Source organism: Staurois parvus, unplaced genomic scaffold (genome assembly GCF_062004578.1).
Source record: "Staurois parvus isolate SC_StPar_1 unplaced genomic scaffold, SC_StPar_1.0 ptg000352l, whole genome shotgun sequence".
NCBI lineage: Eukaryota > Metazoa > Chordata > Amphibia > Anura > Ranidae > Staurois > Staurois parvus.
Window position 1 is genome coordinate 4,539,898 of NW_028318148.1, and position 21,319 is coordinate 4,561,216.

Sequence of the window (21,319 nt, forward strand, 5' to 3'; positions counted from 1 at the left end):
GGAGCTGAGTATCACAGTCATTTTAAAGCTGCCTAATTGGTGCTTATTATGCTTGATTGCTGCTCGGTGACATCCACAGGTGTTTTCAATACCTGATGGAAAGCACCTGTATGAACCTCTGTTCTTCAGAGTGGTAGTCTTTAAGGGGTTGAATAATTGTGGCAATGAAGAAACCACATAAGAACCATTTACTACTGTATTACATAAACAATTGATGTCATTTTAGTTGCATTTGGGTAGTTACAACGTCCTTGTAGGATTTGATTCTGAATACAATTCCAAATGTACACTATAGTCCCTAAACCCCTTTACAGCATTGGGGGTTGAATAATTTTGGCCACAACTGTACATTGTGTACCGCTCCTGTGTCATCTATATACATTGTGTACAATCTCTGTGCCATCCACATGAATAATATAACCCTACTGACTCCTATGTACAGTGTGCACAGTCCTCTGTGTCACCCATATGGATGATGTACAGCCCAATCCTTTCACCTGTATAGATTGTATAGTGCCCCCCACTGCGCTCTATAGACAGACAGACCTTATCACCTATATAGAATGTAAACAGCCATCTGCCCCCTATATATATTCTATACAGCCCTTCTCTGTCTCTTATATCCAATGTATACAGTGAAGGAAATAAGTATTTGATCCCCTGCTGATTTTGAATGTTTGCCCACTCACAAAGAAATGATCAGTCTAAAAATCGAATGGTAGGTGTATTGGTGACAGAATAGCAACAAAAAATTCAAAAGAAAGGCATGTCTAACAAATTATGCATTGATCTGCATGTTCATGAGGGAAATACATATTTTATCCCCTATCATTCAGCAGGATTTCTGGCTACCAGGTGTCTTTCATACAGGTAACAAGCTGAGATTAGGAGCAGTCTTTTAAAGGGAGTGCTGCTAATCTCATTTTGTTACCTATTTAAAAGACACCTGTGCACAGGAGCAATCAAACAATCAGATTCCAAACTCTCCACCATGGCAAAGACCAAAGAACTGTCCAAGGATGTCAGGGACAAGATTGTAGACCTACACAAGGCTGGACTGGGCTACCAAACTATCTCCAAGCAGCTTGGTGAGAAGGTGACAACAGTTGGTGCAATCATTCGCAAATGGAAAAAACACAAAACAACTGTCAGTCTCCCTAGGTATGGTGCACCATGCAAGATCTCACCTCGTGGAGTGTCAATGATCATGAGAATAGTGAGGAATCATCCCAGAACTACACGTGAGGACCTTGTTAATGATCTCCAGGCAGCTGGGACCACAGTCACCAAGAAAACAATTGGTAACACACTATGCCAACAAGGATTTAAATCCTGCAGTGCCCGAAAGGTCCCTCTGCTCAAGAAAGCACATGTCCAGGCCCGTCTGAAGTTTGCCACTGAACATCTGAATGATGCAGAGGAGGACTGGTTGAAAGTGTTGTGGTCAGATGAGACCAAAATCGAGCTCTTTGACATCAACTCAACTCGCTGTGTTTGGAGGAGGAGGAATGCTGCCTATGACCCCAAGAACATCATCCCAACTGTCAAACGTGGTGGTGGAAACAGTGTTAGAAACCTCTTTATAAAATTTAAATATGCTGTTTGTGGTGTTTTTTCACTTTCAGCTGCCAGGAGCGAATGCAGAAAGTTGAATTCTAGCTCCTGTGTGTGCCCAATCCTCCTCTTCACCATGTTGTCCATCCAATGATACAGAGGAAAGGAGGGGCATATTCCTGCTAAGTTGTTCTGGCAATTAAAATGACATAATGGTGGGACACAGCCTGCAAGGGTGTCAGGTACGGGGTTAGTATATTAGCGGCTCACATTGCAAAGGAAAGAGATAGGTGTGATGATTGGTGCATTCTATGATTCAGCAGCTCCTAATTTAAATATATTTTTGGATTTTGGGCCCAGTCATACTTGTGCATTGTGGCAAAGTGTGCTAAAACACAATCGAGGTTCCATTCATTGTACAACACAATATACGGCAGAGCAACGCAACACATATACTGTGTGATATAGTGCACTGCATCTTAGGGTTCTGAACATTTCGTTCATCCATTGTAGTGCGTCGGAAGCTCATTTATAATGAATGACTTTAAAGTATATGGGAACTTTCACATTGTAAAACAACCCACAGAATTTTAAATAGAAATGAAAGGCAAAACATTTGTGTATAGATTAAAAAAAACATTATTTACACTTTTTTCCCTTTTTATAAGTGATCACATACCCCCTCTGTTCTCAGCTGCATAAGAGCTGGGGGAGGAGAAACAGCAGAACACTGATCTTCCCAGTGAATGGCTGTGCAGAGGGGAGCTCATCAGGACAAGTCTGATCATTGGAGGAGAGCACACTGAGTTCCCAGCACAGCTACAGAACTGACCACGCTGTGCTCTCCTGCTTAGTGTGGTCAGTTTTTAATAGGAAGTCAGAGAGAGTGGCAGGAACACCAGGGATTTCACACAAAGGAAGCAATACAAAGAGAACAGGATACATTTTCATACAGGTACGTGATACAGCAAGCACATATCAGGAATAGGAAATATTGGGTTTACATAACCTTTAACACAACACATGTTGCCACATGCCAAAATTCACATTAATACACCACAACGGAATGCTTTTGTGTGAATGGACCCCTTGAAAAACATCTCAGGGCAAGTCAAACCAGTTAGTGAAGTGCTATTGATGTCCAGTAAATATTGCAACTGGGTTAAAGTCAGGACCATCCACTGCGGAGTGCAGAATTAGGCTTCTTGAAGGGTGTGTTGTCACTTGTGTCATAATTCTTTGCATCTTTCCTTTAGGGCTTGTGTGGGCAGGGCTACAGTGGATTTAGAGATTGGGTGGAGCTGGAGCCAGGGAACACACTGACTAACGGCTACAAGGATATTGCAAATGGTACAGAACATGAAGGATAAAGGTACTTCAGTGGCTGCTGCATTGGTGTAATTTTAAAATGTACATTTCTGACATTTGTGCATCTTTAAGGGGTTGAATTATAAAGAATTCACATAGCTATTCACCCAGTGAAAGTGCATGTAGTTTTGTTCTATGCGAATGGGAAAAAAACAAATGCAAATAAGCTATATCCTCTGCTGTTCAAATGTGAATTATAGATTTTAAAAAGAAAATTTGGCAACTAGATGGAGCTAAGTATTGTAGGAAATCCCTGTGACACTTAGCTTCATCTAGTGGCCAAATGTGGTATTTTTGGTTTTAAATGAATAGTTTACATTTGAAGAGCGCAGAAAGATATAACCTATTTACAGTTGTTTTTTGTCCTATTCGCAAAGAACAAATGCACACTTTCACTGGACGAATGGTTATACAAATTCTTTATAAATGAACTCCATTATGTGGCGGCAGGTAATAAAATGAAAACTAGAACAGAATAAAACAGTCATAACTGTTTCCATTTTACATTAACCATTATACATTGTACCGCATTCAGAAGCTTCAGTGCAGAAGATGGCGGCTGACTGTTAATGGCATTCTTGCTTAATAAATTTCGCTCCTAACCCTTTTAGCATTGACGGAGTGACTCAAAAGAAAAGAGCATTTTAAACATAAAACAGATTTATCACCTCCCCAGTGTAATAATCTTTTAAATTATGGTAATAGATATGTATTTAAACATAAACCAGATGTATATGTGCCGGCCTGCAATATTCTCCGCTGTAATGTGAATCTTTTTTTCTGGACAAAACGGAATGCGTGCCGAGTTTTTTACTGATTTTTTTTCCTTTCTTTAGAGCAAGGCCCCTGCTCTGGTTTAGGTTTACCAGTTTAGGTGAACGTGGAGATTCGTCAAAGTGGATCTAAGGTTGAAGTGTTTTTTTTGGGCTTTTTTTAACTTGAGCAACAAATAGTAATCGCAACAAAAATGTTACATTTAGAAAAGGTTTGGACTCAGCTCTTAAAAGCCTGTTTTTATTTTCACTACCACTTTGCTCTGTCTGCTAATGTACTAAGCCTGAACATGTAATGGAAAAAAACAAGATTTGTATTTGGCTGTACTAAAAGAAAAAAAGAGAACAAGTTAGAGGATACAAGCTGTGAACCTGTCTTCCCTTTTAAACTTTTTAAAGTAAAAGTTCTGCTTGAAACGGTATTAAACTCAAAAGCAAAAAATAATATATTGAAGTTTACCAATCTTTAAATGTGGCTGCATTAGATTTTTTATTTCCTTTAGAGTCCTTTCACAATTTGACTGCAGTTTACCCATTGGTTTGGTGTGAGTTAGTTGCACTTTCCCATCGAGTTCCATTATGTCCTGCGGTTTTACGAAAGCACACCAAAAAGATGCTGCATCTTTAGTGTGCTTTCTGAAAGTGCACCAAAGATGCAGCGTGCAGGAGCTTTCTGAAATCCACAGGACATAATGGAACTCTATGGAAAAGCACAGCTTACCCATGGGTTAACTACGCTTTTCCATAGAGTTCCATTATGTCCTGTGGCTTTCAGAAAGTGCACCAAAAGTCCTGCATGCTGCTCCCATGATACCATCCAATCACACTGGAATAGTTTCAAAGGGCTCTTATATACACCCGGTGATCCAGTCAATAACACACTTCTTGCTTTAGTGTATCTACACTGGATGGAGGCGCAAAGGAACCACCTTTGCAGGGCTCAAATTTCAAGTCCTGAGCTACTAGCTAGTCCATAAGAGTTACTCGCCACCAGTTGCCTCACCCAACCCCTATCCTGCCCTGCCCCTAATTCCACCCCTAAACACGCCCTCATAAATTATTTTATGAAATTACACTGTTAAATGTTTTATGCAGAATTAAGTTACATTCACAGAGATATCCTCTGCCCCCTTTGCATCCTCCCCCACATCCATGTCCTCTACCCCACTTCACATCCCGCTACAGCTATGTCCTCTGCCCCCCTTCACAACCCCCCACAGTCATGTCATTTGTTCCCCTTCACAACCCCCCACAGCCATTTCCTCTGTCCCCCTTCACAACCCCCCACAGCCATTTCCTCTGTCCCCCTTAACAACCCCCCACAGCCATGTCCTCTACCCCCCTTCACACACACCCCACCCTCCACAGCTATGTCCTTTACCCCCTTCCCCCACAGCCATGTCCTTTAACCCCCTTCACACACACCCCCACCCCCATGTCCTTTATTCCCCCTTCACACACCCCTCCCACAGCCATGTCCTCCAACCCCATCACACCCCCCTTCCCCCACAGCCAAACAATCACCTTTTATTGTTCTTACTGTGGTAAGCCATGCAAATATATATTATGATTGGTTGCTATGGATTACTACATTGTGCACATCATTACTGCCTTGTTAAGTACATATTTTAATGCTATATTTAATAAAGCATTACAATATTTATTTAACAAGGCAGTAATGATGTGTACAGTGCCTATAGTAGCCAATATGTTATCCTTATTTTATCTACCACAGTCAGATCAATGAAATATGATTGCTGGTATTGGTTATTTTTTTTTCTTATTCAGTGTAATTATTATTTTAAAAGCAATGAATGACATTTTCACTGATTTAGGATGCAGAGAGACTTACAGCAGAGCACAGCACTGGACAGGGGAGCAGGAGCTGCCAAAGTTAACTTTTCCTATTAACAAGCTAGTGACTGTTTGCTAGGCAGTCCAATTGGTTGCAGTCGCCACATTTAAGAAATGATAAGCTACAACATAATATATTTTTCTTTTTGGATCTAATGCTGATTTAATGGCTTATGCACACAAGTGCAAAAAAATGTCACTTTCAGTTTATGGGTTTGTTTGTTTGTTTGTTGTTTTTTGTTTTTTAATCTGAGCCCATTTCTGTGATAGTCCATGTGTCCATGCACATAGCAGAGTTTAGCTCCATAACTTAAAGCAGCGTTTGTTAATGTATAAAAAAAATCCTGCTTGCATAAATATATCTAAGTAGATGAATTACCGTATACATATTTAAATATGTATAAAAAAAATAAAATATATATATATATATAAATATTTTAATGACACCTGTGTGCATGAGCCCTACAATAGATACCACAAGTTGTCCGCTCTGTTACCTTTAACAGATATACCTGTAAAGAACCCTTTTCAGTGCACCCCTCTGAAACTTGCATTACTTTTTTCATGGGGTCCTGACTCCCATGATTTTGGGGCTGAGCCTAGCTGACATTATTTCCCCCTGTCCAATCAGATCACCTCAGTGGCCAATTAGAAAAACCTTCATTAGAGTGGGGGATAGCAGATGGGCAAGATTTAGCCATTAAATTCTAGGAATTCAGTCTCTTAGTAACAAAATGAAACTAGATTCAGAGGGGAACACAGTGGACTTTCTGGCTGATAAAGCTAATGGTAGGTTGCTGTCTGAAAGACATAAAATAAGTGAACAATCCCTTGTAATACGCCCAGCAGAGTTCTTCCCCCCCCCCCTAAAAAAATTAAAAGTCAGCAGCTACAAATACTGTGACTGCTGACTTATAATTTTAGGGGAGTTACCTGTCCAGGGATCCAGCTGTGTCCTCACCCCTGCTGGTGCCTCCATCTCAACTAAGGGAAACTGGCAGTAAAGCCTTTCAGCTTCAGAGCCAGATACCTACTGCGCATGCATGAAGCACGCTCCGTTTTGTGAATGGCCTCTGGGACCCGTTGAGTTTCCCAAAGGGCTTGCTCTCTGGTAGATTTACCCCTCTTCATGACCAGGCCATTTTTTGCTATTCAGAGCTGTACTACTTTAACTTACAATTGCATGGACATGAAATTTAGATAATGTTTTTCACACAAATAGAGCTTTCTCTTGGTGGTATTTGATAATCACTGTTTTTTTGGCATTATAAAGTAAAAAAGACCGAAAATTAAAAACAAACTTTACTTTTTGCTAGTAAACATATCCAATAAAAAAATTAATTTGATAAATTTAGGCCAAAATGTATTCTGCTACATGTCTTTTTTTCTTAAATCCCAATAAGTGTATATTAATTGTTTTGCATGAAAATTATAGTGTCTACAAATAATTATTTACATATATATATATTTATATTTTTTTTTACTATACTAGTATTGGTGGCGATCAGTGACTTATAGCAGGACTGCGACACTTACTGAGGCTGGGGGGAACTGACTAACTGCTAAAGATATTTCCAGTGACATATATAGTGATCAGTGGTAATAAAAAAGCACTGACACTGAGCAGGAAGGGGTTAATATTTGGGGCAATCAAAGGGTTAAGTGTGTGTTAGGGTTAAGTGTGATTAATGTGTACTTTGTGGTGTTTTACTAGAGGATGCTTTGCAGAGAGATAAAAACCAATACTTTGCCTCTCACAAGAGAGAGATCTGTGCTGTTTACACTCATAGATCTCTTTCCTGTCAGCTGCTCCACCAATCGCTGAGTCCCTGAGACTCGCTGGCCGGGACTCGGTGATTGACACTACGGGAGCCAATGACAGTGCAGGTAGGACGATGCTCACCCCCTACCCAGTAATGCAGTATATTGTGTAGCCACCTTGTAGTAGTAAAACTAGTTGACGCCTACCAAAACTGAAAAACCAAAATGTATATTGCAGCTTACCAATCATTAGATGTGATTGTATGGCTGCATTCATTTTCTTTCTTAGGCTTTTTTCCTTTCACATAATTTTCACCTGTTGGTCCTGCCAGTAAGGACTCAATTACACGGTTGGCCAGGTGGTGGTTTGAGCCTCGGTTTTACAGCCCCACCTAAACTGTGCAATTGCAGTCAGAAGGGATATTACATATTACTGCAGCCACAATACTTTTCTTTGCAGCATGGTAAAAATTATGCATGTTGCATTAAAGGCAGAACACCTGCCAATCACAACCCATTCAAGTGAGTGATGCAGCATTGCAACCACAAGCCCTCCTATTTTTCCAAAAAAAAAGGTCATTCAATAGGCAGCAAGGTCAATGCTGCTTTGCTGCCCACTGAAAAATGATCCATCAAGGATTGCTTTTTAGGGGAATGGTAGAGAGTGTCTCTCATGGAAACGAGTTAGTCAGTTATTGTCAACTTCCTTTAACACACCAAGCTGTCTAGCAAAAATCCCAATCAGCAGGTGAAGAAAAAAACAACATTTAAACACTGACAGGGGTGGTTACAATAATCAGCTTTCATTCATTTAATTAAAAGCCTTTATCCCGAAGGCAACAAAAGATATCTTCAGCTGCTTGAAAGTGTTAAGCCGGCCATAAATGTATTGAAACTCAGCCGGTTTAGGAGAAACAGGACGCATTTTCATCTATCTATGGGTAGGCTGGCTCTACTGAAGTCAATCCATCAATCGACTTCAGTACAACTAGCCTGTCTGTTTTTTTTTTCTTGCAGTCACTGGCTATAGCCGCCAGCATTGATCATAGTATTCTGCCGTTGGGAAAACCTCCCTGCGCTCCCTCCAATCAGAACACAATAGTGCTGCGGGAGGGATTTTCCCATCAAAACTGACTGTAGTTGAAGGAAAGAAAACTGCATAATACAATATATAGTTATCCTAAGCTGAAGTTAAGCTTTTATTTGTTACTCACTTATGTAAAGTCCATTAAATCTATTAGTCCTTCCACAGGTTGAAAATGTTGCTGTCCAAATGTAACTCCATTGTTCCTCCATAGATACAGTGGAGGAATTAGTGTAGCCACCCTAAGAAAGGAGATGTGTGGCCAAATCACCAGGTGAAAATAAAATGGAAGAAAACTAAATATAGAAAACTAGTTGAATATAAGAGTGAAACCCCTGCGCTACCTCAATAATGAGAGAGAGGAAGAAAAAAAAATGCACACAAGCAGAAAGGAAAATAAAAATAGTGTGATTATAGTGTCTGCTGCTAACACAATAGTAAAGCAAATTAAAAATCAAAAAGCAAATTAAAAATAATAAAATTAAAATCACATTACATCACTTATTTATTTTTAAATATAGAATACTACCACAGTCGCCACATCTAAGGATTTATAAACTGCAATATATGACATTTTTGATTTTGAGTTTAGATAACTAAAATTAAATTATTTTACTTTTGCTTATCTGATTATGTCTGTTTTTTTAGCAGTCTAGTTTCAAATCGTCTTATATGGTGTTTATAGCTGAAAGTTTGAAATGATCTATAGATGCTGAGTGATTATTTGAGACTGCGAAGTACTCAGAGCTCCAACACATTTCCTCAGTGCTCAGTATTGGGTGGAAGTGAAGATATTTGGCAGGTTGTTTTTTTTATAGAGTATTGTTTACCACAATTTATTTTCATGTCGGTGACGACAGTCATATTGTCATAACATTTAGGTTTATCTCTTTGAACTTGTTTACTAGTACACTAGATTCAGCTCTCTGAAGAGCAATTATCTTTAGATTGCTCTTCAGAGGGCATTCAACAGGTGGTAGAGAGGGGTTTTGTTGCCTTCTTACTGTCTGTTTTAACTGCTAAAACCTGTGTCACCACGCTGCAGCTGTGTGCATTGCATGAAGTTATAGCATGGCCCCACTGAACACGACAGGGGGTTTTAATCTTGCCGTGGCTGCAAAGCATTGCTGCTGCACTTGCACACCCTTGTCTGCTGCAGTTCAAGGGCGAGCATCTGGGGGACAGAAAAAACACAGCTCAACCATATGTTTTTACTGACCTCCAACCACAAGTGTAATCTAGCCTCTTGTCTTTTACTGGCCCTCACTTTCTCACCCTCTTCTACCTTTCTGCCCCCTTCTCTTCCTCCTCTCTCTTTTCTCCTCTCTCTCCCCCTTCTTTTTCTTCCTTTTCCTTCCTACTTTTCTTCATACCTCTCTCTCTCTCCCCTCCCTCCTTCTCTCTCTGCCTAAAGCAGTCCATAGCTTAAGCAATTTTCTTGCACCATGGGTGGAAGGAAAGAAAATTGTTCTATTCCCCCATCAACACAGTCAGTGTTGATGGGAGAATCCCTCCCACAGCACTGTTGTGTTCTGCTGAGGGCAGCCTTCCCTGCCGGTAGAACACAATGATTGCTGCCGACAGTGATCGAATTAAAAAAAAATCCAACAGGCTGATTGTGCTGAAGTCGATCAATGGTCAGCTTGCCCATAGATGGATCGAATTTCAGACAGTCCCTGCTGAACCGGTCGAATATCGATCCATCTATGGCCGGCTTTATTCTTTGTGCACCTCCCTCTGTACTGTATCTCTCTCTTTCTTTTCCTTCTGTCCCTGTCACTAACTAATCTCTTTTTTCTCTCTCTGATATTAGAACAGTGTATATGAACATGCAGTTATTCTTAGAGAGATCATATGTTATAATTGTTTAATAATAATTCTTAATAATTATTCCTAAAGAGATAATATTAACATGAAAATATATTTAGAGATGCCTACTAAAAATATTACATTTGCAGCACTCAGTATGATTGACTAGGCACTATTAACAGCTGCTGCAGAACCTCTTTCATAGTGGAGTACACGGGGTTTAGTTTTGCAGTGGTGTAAGCAGGTCACACAGGACATCTGAGTGGCTGGCAGTTCACTGTCTTCTCTGTTTTTTTCTGCTTAGAACCTCTATGACCCTTTCCCCCTTCCCGTTACCTTATTTCCTATCTTGGAGGAAATCTCTAATCATTTTCTATTGATTGTCACACTCTTCGGATCATGGAAACACGTTTTCATTTTGCTCATTTCAGGATCTTTTTTACCTTTAAAGGAAAGTTTTGTAAACATCTTCAAAGTTTGTTTAATGAAGATTGTTACATAAATTCTATATTGAAAAGATGCAGCCTTCACAGCAGTATAATTGTCATGTGATAATTTCAAGCCAATGCAGTGAAAACATCTCCCTCCAACAGGTGGACACTTCCATGCAGACTTGTAGAAAGGTGCATATACAATGGCAGATTTACTAAAACTGCTGCACTCAGAGTCTGGTGCAGCTGTACATCATAGCCAACAGCATCTAACTTAAGCTTGTTCAATTAAGCTTTGGCAATAAAACCTGGAAGCTGATTGGTTTCTATGCTGAGTTGCATCAGATTTTGCACTATACAGTCTTAGTAAATAACCCCCACAGTTCCTTGAAAAAGTATTCATACCCCTTGAAATTTTCCACATTTTGTCATGTTACAACCAATAACGTAAGTGTATTTTATTGGGATTTTATGTTTTAGACCAACACAAAGTGGCACATAATTATGAAGTGGAAGGAAAATGATAAATGGTTTTCAACATTTCTTACAAATTAATATGTGAAAACTGTGGTTTGCATTTGTATTCAGCCCCCCTGAGTCAATACTTTGTAGAACCACCTTTCGCTACAATTACAGCTGCAAGTATTTTTTGGGATGTCTCTACCAGCTTTGCACATCTAGAGTGTAAATTTTTTGCCCATTCTTCTCAGAGAAAGCTCTGTCAGATTGGATGGAGAGCGTATGTGAACAGCTTTTTTCAAGTCTTGCCACAGATTCTCAATTGGATTTAGGTCTGGACTTTGACTGGGCCATTCTAGCACATGAATATGCCTTGATCTAAACCATTCCATTGTAGCTCTGGCTGTATGTTTAGGGTTGTTGTCCTGCTGGAAGTTGAACCTCCACCTCAGTCTCAAGTCTTTTGTGGACTCTAAACAGGTTTTCTTCTAAGATTGCCCTGTATTTGATTCTATCCATCTTACCATCAACTTTCACTAGCTTCCCTGTCCCTGCTGAAGAAAAGCATCCCCACAACATGATGCTGCCACCACGTTTCACGGTGGGGATGGTATGTTCAGGGTGAGGTGCAGTGTTAGTTTTCTGCCACACATAGCATTTTGCTTTTAGGCCAAAAAGTTCAATTTTGGTCTCATCTAACCAGAGCACCTTCTTCTACATGTTTGCTGTGTCCCCCACATGGCTTCTCGCAAACGGGACTTTTTATGGCTTTCTTTCAACAATGGCTTTCTTCTTGCCACTCTTCCATAAAGGGCAGATTTTTGGAGTGCATGACTAATAGTTGTCCTGTGGACAGATTCAACCACCTGAGGTGTGGATCTCTGCAGCTCCTCCAGGGTTGCCATGGGCATCTTGGCTGCTTCTCTGATTGCTGCTCTCCTTGCCCAGCTTGTCAGTTTAGGTGGACGGCCATGTCTTGGTAGAGTTGCAATTGTGCCATACTCCTTCCATTTTCGGATGATGGATTGAACAGTGCTCTGTGAGATGTTCAAAGTTTGAGATTTTTTTTATAACCTAACCCTGCTTTACACCTCTCCACAACTTTATCCCTGACCTGTCTGGTGTGTTGCTTGGCCTTGATGCTGTTTGTTCACTAATGTTCTCTAACAAACCTCTGAGGGCTTCACAGAACAGCTGTATTTATACCAAGATTAAATTACACACAGGCGGACTTATCATTTTCCTTCTACTTCACAATTATGTGCCATTTTATGTTGGTCTATCACATAAAATCCTAATAAAATACATTTACATTTTTGGTTGTAACATGACAAAATGTGGAAAATTTCAAAGGGTATGAATACTCTTTCAAGGCACTGAGGAAGTGAGTATACAACTATAGCATCAGTCACTGAAATAAAGATGCTGTTAATATTTTCTGTTGAGAAGTGTCTAGTAGTGCCAAAGTTACATCAAATAAATTTTTTCAGCATCCATTGCATTTTGATTTGAATGGATATCAGCTGCTACAAAACATCTCTGAACTGAAATCTTCAAAGAACCCCAGCCGAAAAACTGCTATTAGGGACAGAAAAGTGTAGATACATACATACCTGCGGTAATTTATTTTCCTCGTCAATGTGTTTATGAGTAGACGTATGCACAAGGAACACTTTTCAACATAATATGATTATAATGACTTGTTTATCTTTCTAATGGCTCCTTAGACAGGTCAACAAAGGATACTTTCACGTATGCTGTCAGTTAAACCACCAGTCTACTCACTTAGTGTTACAACAATGTGGTCGACTCAAAAAAGAATTGTGTTAAATTTACAGTCCAATGAGCTATTTTGTGTACAGAAATACCATCCAGGAGAATGTGGAATAGAAACCTAATGATATCACTCAGGCATGACTAAGTATCTGTTGTGTGACAAAATTTATGTAAAATTTTTTTAATCCATAGTTACTGTATAAAGCATATAGATAGAATTTTGCTTAAAGGGTTAGACCACCCAAAAGTGATAGGTGGAGCTTGGTGGGCTTAATCAGCCCCTGTTTAAAGACACTCCACCAGCCAGAACTCTCTGCCATAATTAACAACTCTCATATAATTCTTGAATGTAAAAGACTCCTGCTCTTACATTATCTATTATATAAAATACATTTTAAAAATACAGCAGGGATGGTGGGGACGGCCACACAGCTCTGCCTACTTAGCCAAATAGCTCCATTCACACCTTAAAAAGCGGGGTAGCATTACTTGACTGCCTGACTTAACTTCACTTACACTGCACATCTGCAACGTTCTCCCCCTACCAGGGTTTTGGACACAATACTGTTCAAGGCTGACCTGAGAACTAGGCAGCTGGCAGATGGTATAACAGATATACAGTGGGGCAAAAAAGTATTTAGTCAGCCACCAATTGTGCAAGTTCTCCCACTTAAAAAGATGAGAGGCCTGTAATTGGCATCATAGGTAGACCTCAACTATGAGAGACAAAATGAGAAAAAAAATCCAGACAATCACATTGGCTGATTTGGAAAGAATTTATTTGCAAATTATGGTGGAAAATAAGTATTTGGTCAATATTAAAAGTTCTTCTCAATACTTTGTTATATATCCTTTGTTGGCAATGACAGAGGTCAAACGTTTCCTGTAAGTCTTCACAAGGTTGGCACACACTGTTGCTGGTATGTTGGCCCATTCCTCCATGCAGATCTCCTCTAGAGCAGTGATGTTTTGGGGCTGTCGCTGGGCAACACGGACTTTCAACTCCCTCCAAAGGTTTTCTATGGGGTTGAGATCTGGAGACTGGCTAGGCCACTCCAGGACCTTGAAATGCTTCTTAGGAAGCCACTCCTTCATTGCCCGGGTGGTATGTTTGGGATCATTGTCATGTTGGAAGACCCAGCCACGTTTCATCTTCAATGCCCTTGCTGATGGAAGGAGGTTTGCACTCAAAATCTCACGATACATGGCCCCATTCATTCTGTCCTGTACATGGATCAGTCGTCCTGGTCCCTTTTGCGGAGAAACAGCCCCAAAGCATGATGTTGCCACCCCCATGCTTCACAGTAGGTATGGTGTTCTTTGGATGCAACTCAGCATTCTCCTCCAAACACGACGAGTTGTGTTTCTACCAAACAGTTCTATTTTGGTTTCATCTGACCATATGACATTCTCCCAATCCTCTTCTGGATCATCCAAATGCTCTCTAGCAAACTTCAGACGGGCCCAGACATGTACTGACTAGCGCTGGGGGACACGTCTGGCACTGCAGGATCTGAGTCCCTGGCAGCGTAGTGTGTTACTGATGGTAGCCTTTGTTACGTTGGTCCCAGCTCTCTGCAGGTCATTCACTAGGTCCCCCCGTGTGGTCCTGGGATTTTTGCTCACTGTTCTTGTGATCATTTTGACCCCACGGGGTGAGATCTTGCGTGGAGCCCCAGATCCAGGGAGATTATCAGTGGTCTTGTATGTCTTCCATTTTCTAATGATGGCTCCCACAGTTGATTTGTTCACACCAAGTTGCTTGCCTTTTGCAGATTCAGTCTTCCCAGCCTGGTGCAGGTCTACGATTTTGTTTCTGGTGTCCTTCGACAGCTCTTTGGTCTTCACCATAGTGGAGTTTGGAGTGTGACTGTTTGAGGTTGTGGACAGGTGTCTTTTATACTGATAACAAGTTCAAACAGGTGCCATTGATACAGGTAATGAGTGCAGGACAGAGGAGCCTCTTAAAGAAGAAGGTACAGGTCTGTGAGAGCCAGAAATCTTGCTTGTTTGTAGGTGACCAAATACTTGTTTTCCACCATAATTTGCAAATAAATTCTTTCCAAATCAGCCAATGTAATTGTCTGGATTTTTTTTCTCATTTTGTCTCTCATAGTTGAGATCTACCTATGATGCCAATTACAGGCCTCTCTCATCTTTTTAAGTGGGAGAACTTGCACAATTGGTGTCTGACTAAATACTTCTTTGCCCCACTGTAGAGAGAGATAATAACGAGAGCAACTGAAAGATGTGCATCTTAGCCTATAATAACATCAGATATATGTAGCGCTGGGAGGATACTCTACTTATTTGCAGCCTTAGGCTAGCAGTTAACATGGTGTTTAAGCCCCTTTAGAATTCATTTTATTTAATCTTTTGGATATACATTTTTATTATCTTTGTTTTGAAACAAAAACATTTTAAACTCCTCTTTATTTTCTTTAAATATGACAGTTTAAAATGCTCCCTTTGGCTTTTGGGGAAATGAAGAATAGATTGCTACTAGGGTCCCATCATAAACATCCAATCTCATTCCAGCACAATAATTGATGCTGTAGTTTACTACCTATTTTCATGACAGTCTGATAGCTGAGTGTGGTAAAGAAATCATTGTTCAGCTAGTCAGTGTCATGACCACTTTAGCAATTACGTGGCTATGATCCTTAGCTGCCAGCAGTCTTTGATTTCTCGAATAATCCCAAGTGTTCTAGATTTGTGTCTGGGAAATGTTTCTTCCAGGATCTTGGAAGGAGCAGCTGAATAAAAGAATTTGTCTTCTTTCAGTGTTCAGTAGAGCAAAAATGTAGATGTGTGTTGTGGAAATGCTGAATCTTTTGAGTGGATGAAGATAGGTACACTGTTTGTGGTCAGAGGCAGTTCTCTGTCAACTAGGGCATTTTAAAGTTGTCCTCAGGAGGGTCTGTTAAGTGTTGGAGCGACGAGATTGTGTTCATTGGAGGACATGGTAGACCAAGGGGTATACAATTAGGTCCCTATATATTTGGACACAGGCACAATTTTATTTTTTTTTTCCAGGTATTTACCAAAACATAATAAAGCTATAGTTATAAAATGGATATGGACTGAAAGTGCACACTCTCAGGTTTTCTTTGGAGGAAGGGTTTAGGAATTACATCTCTTAAGAGTATCATAAAAAAATAGTGTAGCGCTCTTATCATATAAAAAAATATGTGCCAAATACACAATATAGAATCCTAAAATAAATAAACAAATATATTGTATTCCTACATAAGCAATAGTGAAAAACAAATAAATAGTGCCAGACTAAAATTCAAAAATCATATACACATATTTGATACAAATAGTAAGTGACTAATAATAAACACAAATATATATATAGTGCACACACACCTATATTAAACAAAAAAAATCCAAATAAACTATATCCAATAAGAAAACTATACAATATAATTCACAGTGCTCACACAGTGCAAAAGAATGTGTCCTCTCTGTTAGAAAACAATCTTGGCAATGTCCTTTGTGGAAATAAAATAAAATCATGCAATGTGAAATGGTGATAAATCCGTGATTGTGTCAAAAAACACTCTTCTCCTAATAACGGCTAGATTGCCTCCTCACCTCCTCCCAATGACCCCAAGGGGCCAACAGGCTTGTAGGATCACCCTGGATCCTTGATTTATAATGGCCAGCAGCTTCCTTCCTTTCCTGGATCTCCTGATCAGCCAAGGTAGTTTCTGAAGGGTAATAGCTCACCAATCCAGTGAGCCAAGAAAAACCTCTAAGTGTAGTACTTCAAAACACTTGTTTATTTAAAAGGTCAAGAGTAACACTCACATTTTAAGCAGTGCTCCCTCCTCACTGATGTGTGGGTACACTGCATGTGAATGGGACTTCCTGGGTGTAGCAAAATGGCGTCGCACGCCGGAAGTGCGTCACCACGTACCGGAACTACAGACTCGCGAACCTACGCGTTACGTCACCGTCTGCTCGTGACTTCCTTGGCTGATCAGGGGCAATAGGAGCCCCAATAAGGAGATACATGTGTATGTGATTTTTGAATTTTAGTCTGGCACTATTTATTTGTTTTTCACTATTGCTTATGTAGGAATACAATATATTTGTTTATTTATTTTAGGATTCTATATTGTGTATTTGGCACATATTTTTTTATATGATAAGAGTGTTACACTATTTTTTTATGATGTATTGACACTGTTTTGGTATCAGTTTTTGAGTGTTGGCAGCTTTAGACTAGGTTGTATACTTTCATTTCATAGCGCAGGAGGATCTCTGACCATTTGTCTATCTCTTAACAGTAGCCATCCCCCCTTTTTCAAGGGACCAAAAGTAATTGGACAATTGAATCAAAAGTTGTTTCATGGCCAGGTGTGGCTTACTCTGTCAAGGATCCGGATATGACCAGAGATGTGTGAACTGACACAGGGAATAGCAATCTTCAGGAGTGATGTAATAATATAGTTTATTTGTGGGACACACCAATATACAAATACACCATGCAAGTAAAAACCAAACCTTCAATTAATATCTATATGATCAGAAACACAGGTGTAGTCAGGGCTGAAGAGGTAGAGTGGTCAGGCAGGCCGAGTCAGGAACAATCAGGCAGATCTGGTACAAAGGGGTAGGCAAACGGATAGTCAAAAAGGAGAGCAGGGTCGGTGCAGGCAGAGTGCTTAGTCAGAATCGAGCAGGAGAATCAAGCAGGTAGATGACAGGATACAGGTACAGGACAACAGGGGCTCATGGGAAAACAAACACCAAGGCACTGATTGCAGGCCTGGTTACTACTTAAATACACCTCCTGCAATCAGCCTCAAGTGATGGCTTGACTGCAGGAGGTGAGATCCTGGCTGCTGAAAAGCACTCGCTGGTAAGAACTGGTACTGCAGACCATAGAGCAGATGAGCCCCAGCACCTCCAGCAGTGAGTCCTTTCCTGACATACTCCTTTGTTATTTCTTCATCAACTAAGCAGGTAAAAGGTCTGGAGTTGATTCTAAGTGTGGTATTTGCATTTGGAATCTATTGCTGTGAACCTACATCATGCTTTCAAAGGAGTTGTCCATGCAAGTGAAACAGGCCATTGTAAGGCTTCAAAAATCCATCAGAGACATAGCAGCAACATTAGGAGTGGCCAAATCAACAGTTTGGTACATTATGAGGAAAGAAGAACGCACTGGTGAGCTCAGCAACATAAAAAGGCATAGACATCCATGGAAGGCAACAGTGGCGGATGATCGCAGGATCCTCTCTATAGTAAAAAAAAACCCTTTCACAATATCTAGACAAGTGAAGGACACTCTCCAGGAGGTGGGCGTATCATTGTCAAAGTCTACAATCAAGAGAATACTTCACGAGAGCAAATACAGAGGGTTCACCACAAGGTGCAAACCATTCATAAGCCTGAGGAATAGAAAAGCCAGATTAGACTTTGCCAAAAACATCTAAAAAACCCAGACCAGTTCTGGAAAAGCATTCTTTGGATGGATGAAACTAAGATTAATCTGTACCAGAATGACGGGGAAAAGTGTGGAGAAGGCTTGTGTCAGGGCTCCCAGGTATGACCAGAGGTGTGTGACTGATGCAGGGAAACGCAGACTTCAGATATGTGATAAACAATACAATTTATTAACACTAACCATACAAACATAAACGCAGTGCAATACTAAACATAATACAGTGCAAACAAACCAAACCAAACCACCCACAGATAACAGTACATACAAGCAAGCGTCGTCAGGCAGGCCGGGTCAATATCAATTGGGCAAGTAGGTACAGGGGGAGCAAGCAGAGAATGGTCGGGGTCACAGGCCAGGTTCAGCAGGTAGCAAGCAGCGTAGTACAGAGGGTCAAGCAGAGGGATGGTCAGGGTCACAAGCCAGGGATCAGGACAGGTAGCAGAGAATCAGACAGGAACAGAGAGCAGGAACAGGATACAGGGCCCAAGAGAAACACAACACCAAGGCAGAGTCTGTGGGTCTGGCCATCCCTTAAATACCCCAGCATCATCAGTTCCAGGTGTTAGCTGGCTGAAAGGTTGAGTCTCTGATTGCTGGGAGCACCCGCTGGCCAGCCCTGGTACTGCAGATCAAAAGGCAGGTGAGTCCCACCATTGCTGGCCAGTCCATTCCTAACAGTACCCCCCCCCAAGGAGCGGCCTCAGGACGCTCCAAACAGTCCTAGCTGGGCAAAATGTTCCACCGCCCGGGTCTGGTAACTGGCGGGATATCAAAGACTGGCACACCGGGCAGGACTCCGGGCAGCGGCACACCGGGCTGGACTCCGGGCAGAGGCACACCGGGCTGGACTCCGGGCAGAGGCACACCGGGCTGGACTCCGGGCAGAGGCACACCGGGCTGGACTCTGGGCAGAGGCACACCGGGCTGGACTCCGGGCAGAGGCACACCGGGCTGGACTCCGGGCAGAGGCACATCGAGCAGAGGCACACCGGGCAGAGGCACATCGGGCAGAGGCACATCGGGCAGAGGCACATCGGGCAGAGGCACATCGGGCAGGACTCCGGGCAGAGGCACATCGGGCAGAGGCACATCGGGCAGAGGCACATCGAGCAGAGGCACACCGGGCAGAGGCACACCGAGCAGAGGCACATCGAGCAGAGGCACATCGGGCAGAGGCACATCGGGCAGAGGCACATCGGGCAGGACTCCGGGCAGAGGCACATCGGGCAGCACTCCGGGCAGAGGCACATCGGGCAGGACTCCGGGCAGAGGCACATCGGTTTACCAGGCGAAGCAGCAGGCAGCGGGCCACCAGGCGGAGCAGCAGGCACCGGGCCCCCGGGCGGAGCAGCAGGCACCGGGCCCCCGGGCGGAGCAGCAGGCACCGGGCCCCCGGGCGGAGCAGCAGGCACCGGGCCCCCGGGCGGAGCAGCAGGCACCGGGCCCCCGGGTGGAGCAGCAGGCACCGGGCCCCCGGGCGGAGCAGCAGGCACCGGGCCCCCGGGCGGAGCAGCAGGCGTCGGGCCCCCAGGCGGGGCGACCGGCGTCGGGCCCCCAGGCGGGGCGGCGGGCGCCGGGCCCCCAGGAGGGGCGACAGGCATCGGGCCCCCAGGCGGGGCGACAGGCATCGGGCCCCCAGGCGGGGCGACAGGCATCGGGCCCCCAGGCGGGGCGACAGGCATCGGGGCGACAGGCATCGTGCCCCCAGGCGGGGCGACAGGCATCGTGCCCCCAGGCGGGGCGACAGGCATCGTGCCCCCAGGCGGGGCGACAGGCATCGTGCCCCCAGGCGGGGCGACAGGCATCGTGCCCCCAGGCGGGGCGACAGGCATCGGGGCAACAGGCATCGTGCCCCCAGGCGGGGCGACAGGCATCGTGCCCCCAGGCGGGGCGACAGGCATCGTGCCCCCAGGCGGGGCGACGGGCATCGTGCCCCCAGGCGGGGCGGCGGGCGCCGGACCCCCAGGCGGAGCGACAGGTCTCGGGCCCTCAGGCGGAGCGGCGGGCGCCGGACCCCCAGATGGAGCGACAGGTCTCGGGCCCTCAGGCGGAGCGGCGGGCGCCGGACCCCCAGGCGGAGCGACAGGTCTCGGGCCCTCAGGCGGAGCGGCGGGCGCCGGACCCCCAGGAGGAGCGACAGGTCTCGGGCCCTCAGGCGGAGCGGCGGGCGCCGGACCCCCAGATGGAGCGACAGGTCTCGGGCCCTCAGGCGGAGCGGCGGGCGCCGGACCCCCAGGTGGAGCGACAGGTCTCGGGCCCTCAGGCGGAGCGGCGGGCGCCGGACCCCCAGGCGGAGCGACAGGTCTCGGGCCCTCAAGCGGAGCGGCGGGCGCCGGACCCCCAGGAGGAGCGACAGGTCTCGGGCCCTCAAGCGGAGCGGCGGGCGCCGGACCCCCAGGCGGAGCGACAGGTCTCGGACCCTCAGGCGGAGCGGCGGGCGTCGGACCCCCAGATGGAGCGACAGGTCTCGGGCCCTCAGGCGGAGCGGCGGGCGCCGGACCCCCAGGTGGAACGACAGGTCTCGGGCCCTCAGGCGGAGCGGCGGGCGCCGGACCCCCAGGCGGAGCGACAGGTCTCGGGCCCTCAGGCGGAGCGGCGGGCGCCGGACCCCCAGGAGGAGCGACAGGTCTCGGGCCCTCAAGCGGAGCGGCGGGCGCCGGACCCCCAGGCGGAACGACAGGTCTCAGGCCCCCAGGCGGGGCGGCGGGCACCGAGTCACCAGGCACAACCGTGGGCTCCGAGTCAACTGGGATGACCGCTGGCACTGGGTCAGACATTGGATCGTCTGGCTGGACAGCGGGCATCGGGTCACCAGGCATCAGGTCATTTGGCTCGACAGCGGGCACCGCGTCATCTGGCAAGGCAGTGGGCTCCGAGTCAACTGGTATGACCGCGGGCACTGGGTCAGACATTGGATCGTCTGGCTGGACAGCGGGCACTGGGTCACCAGGCATCAGGTCATTTGGCTTGACAGCGGGCACCGCGTCAT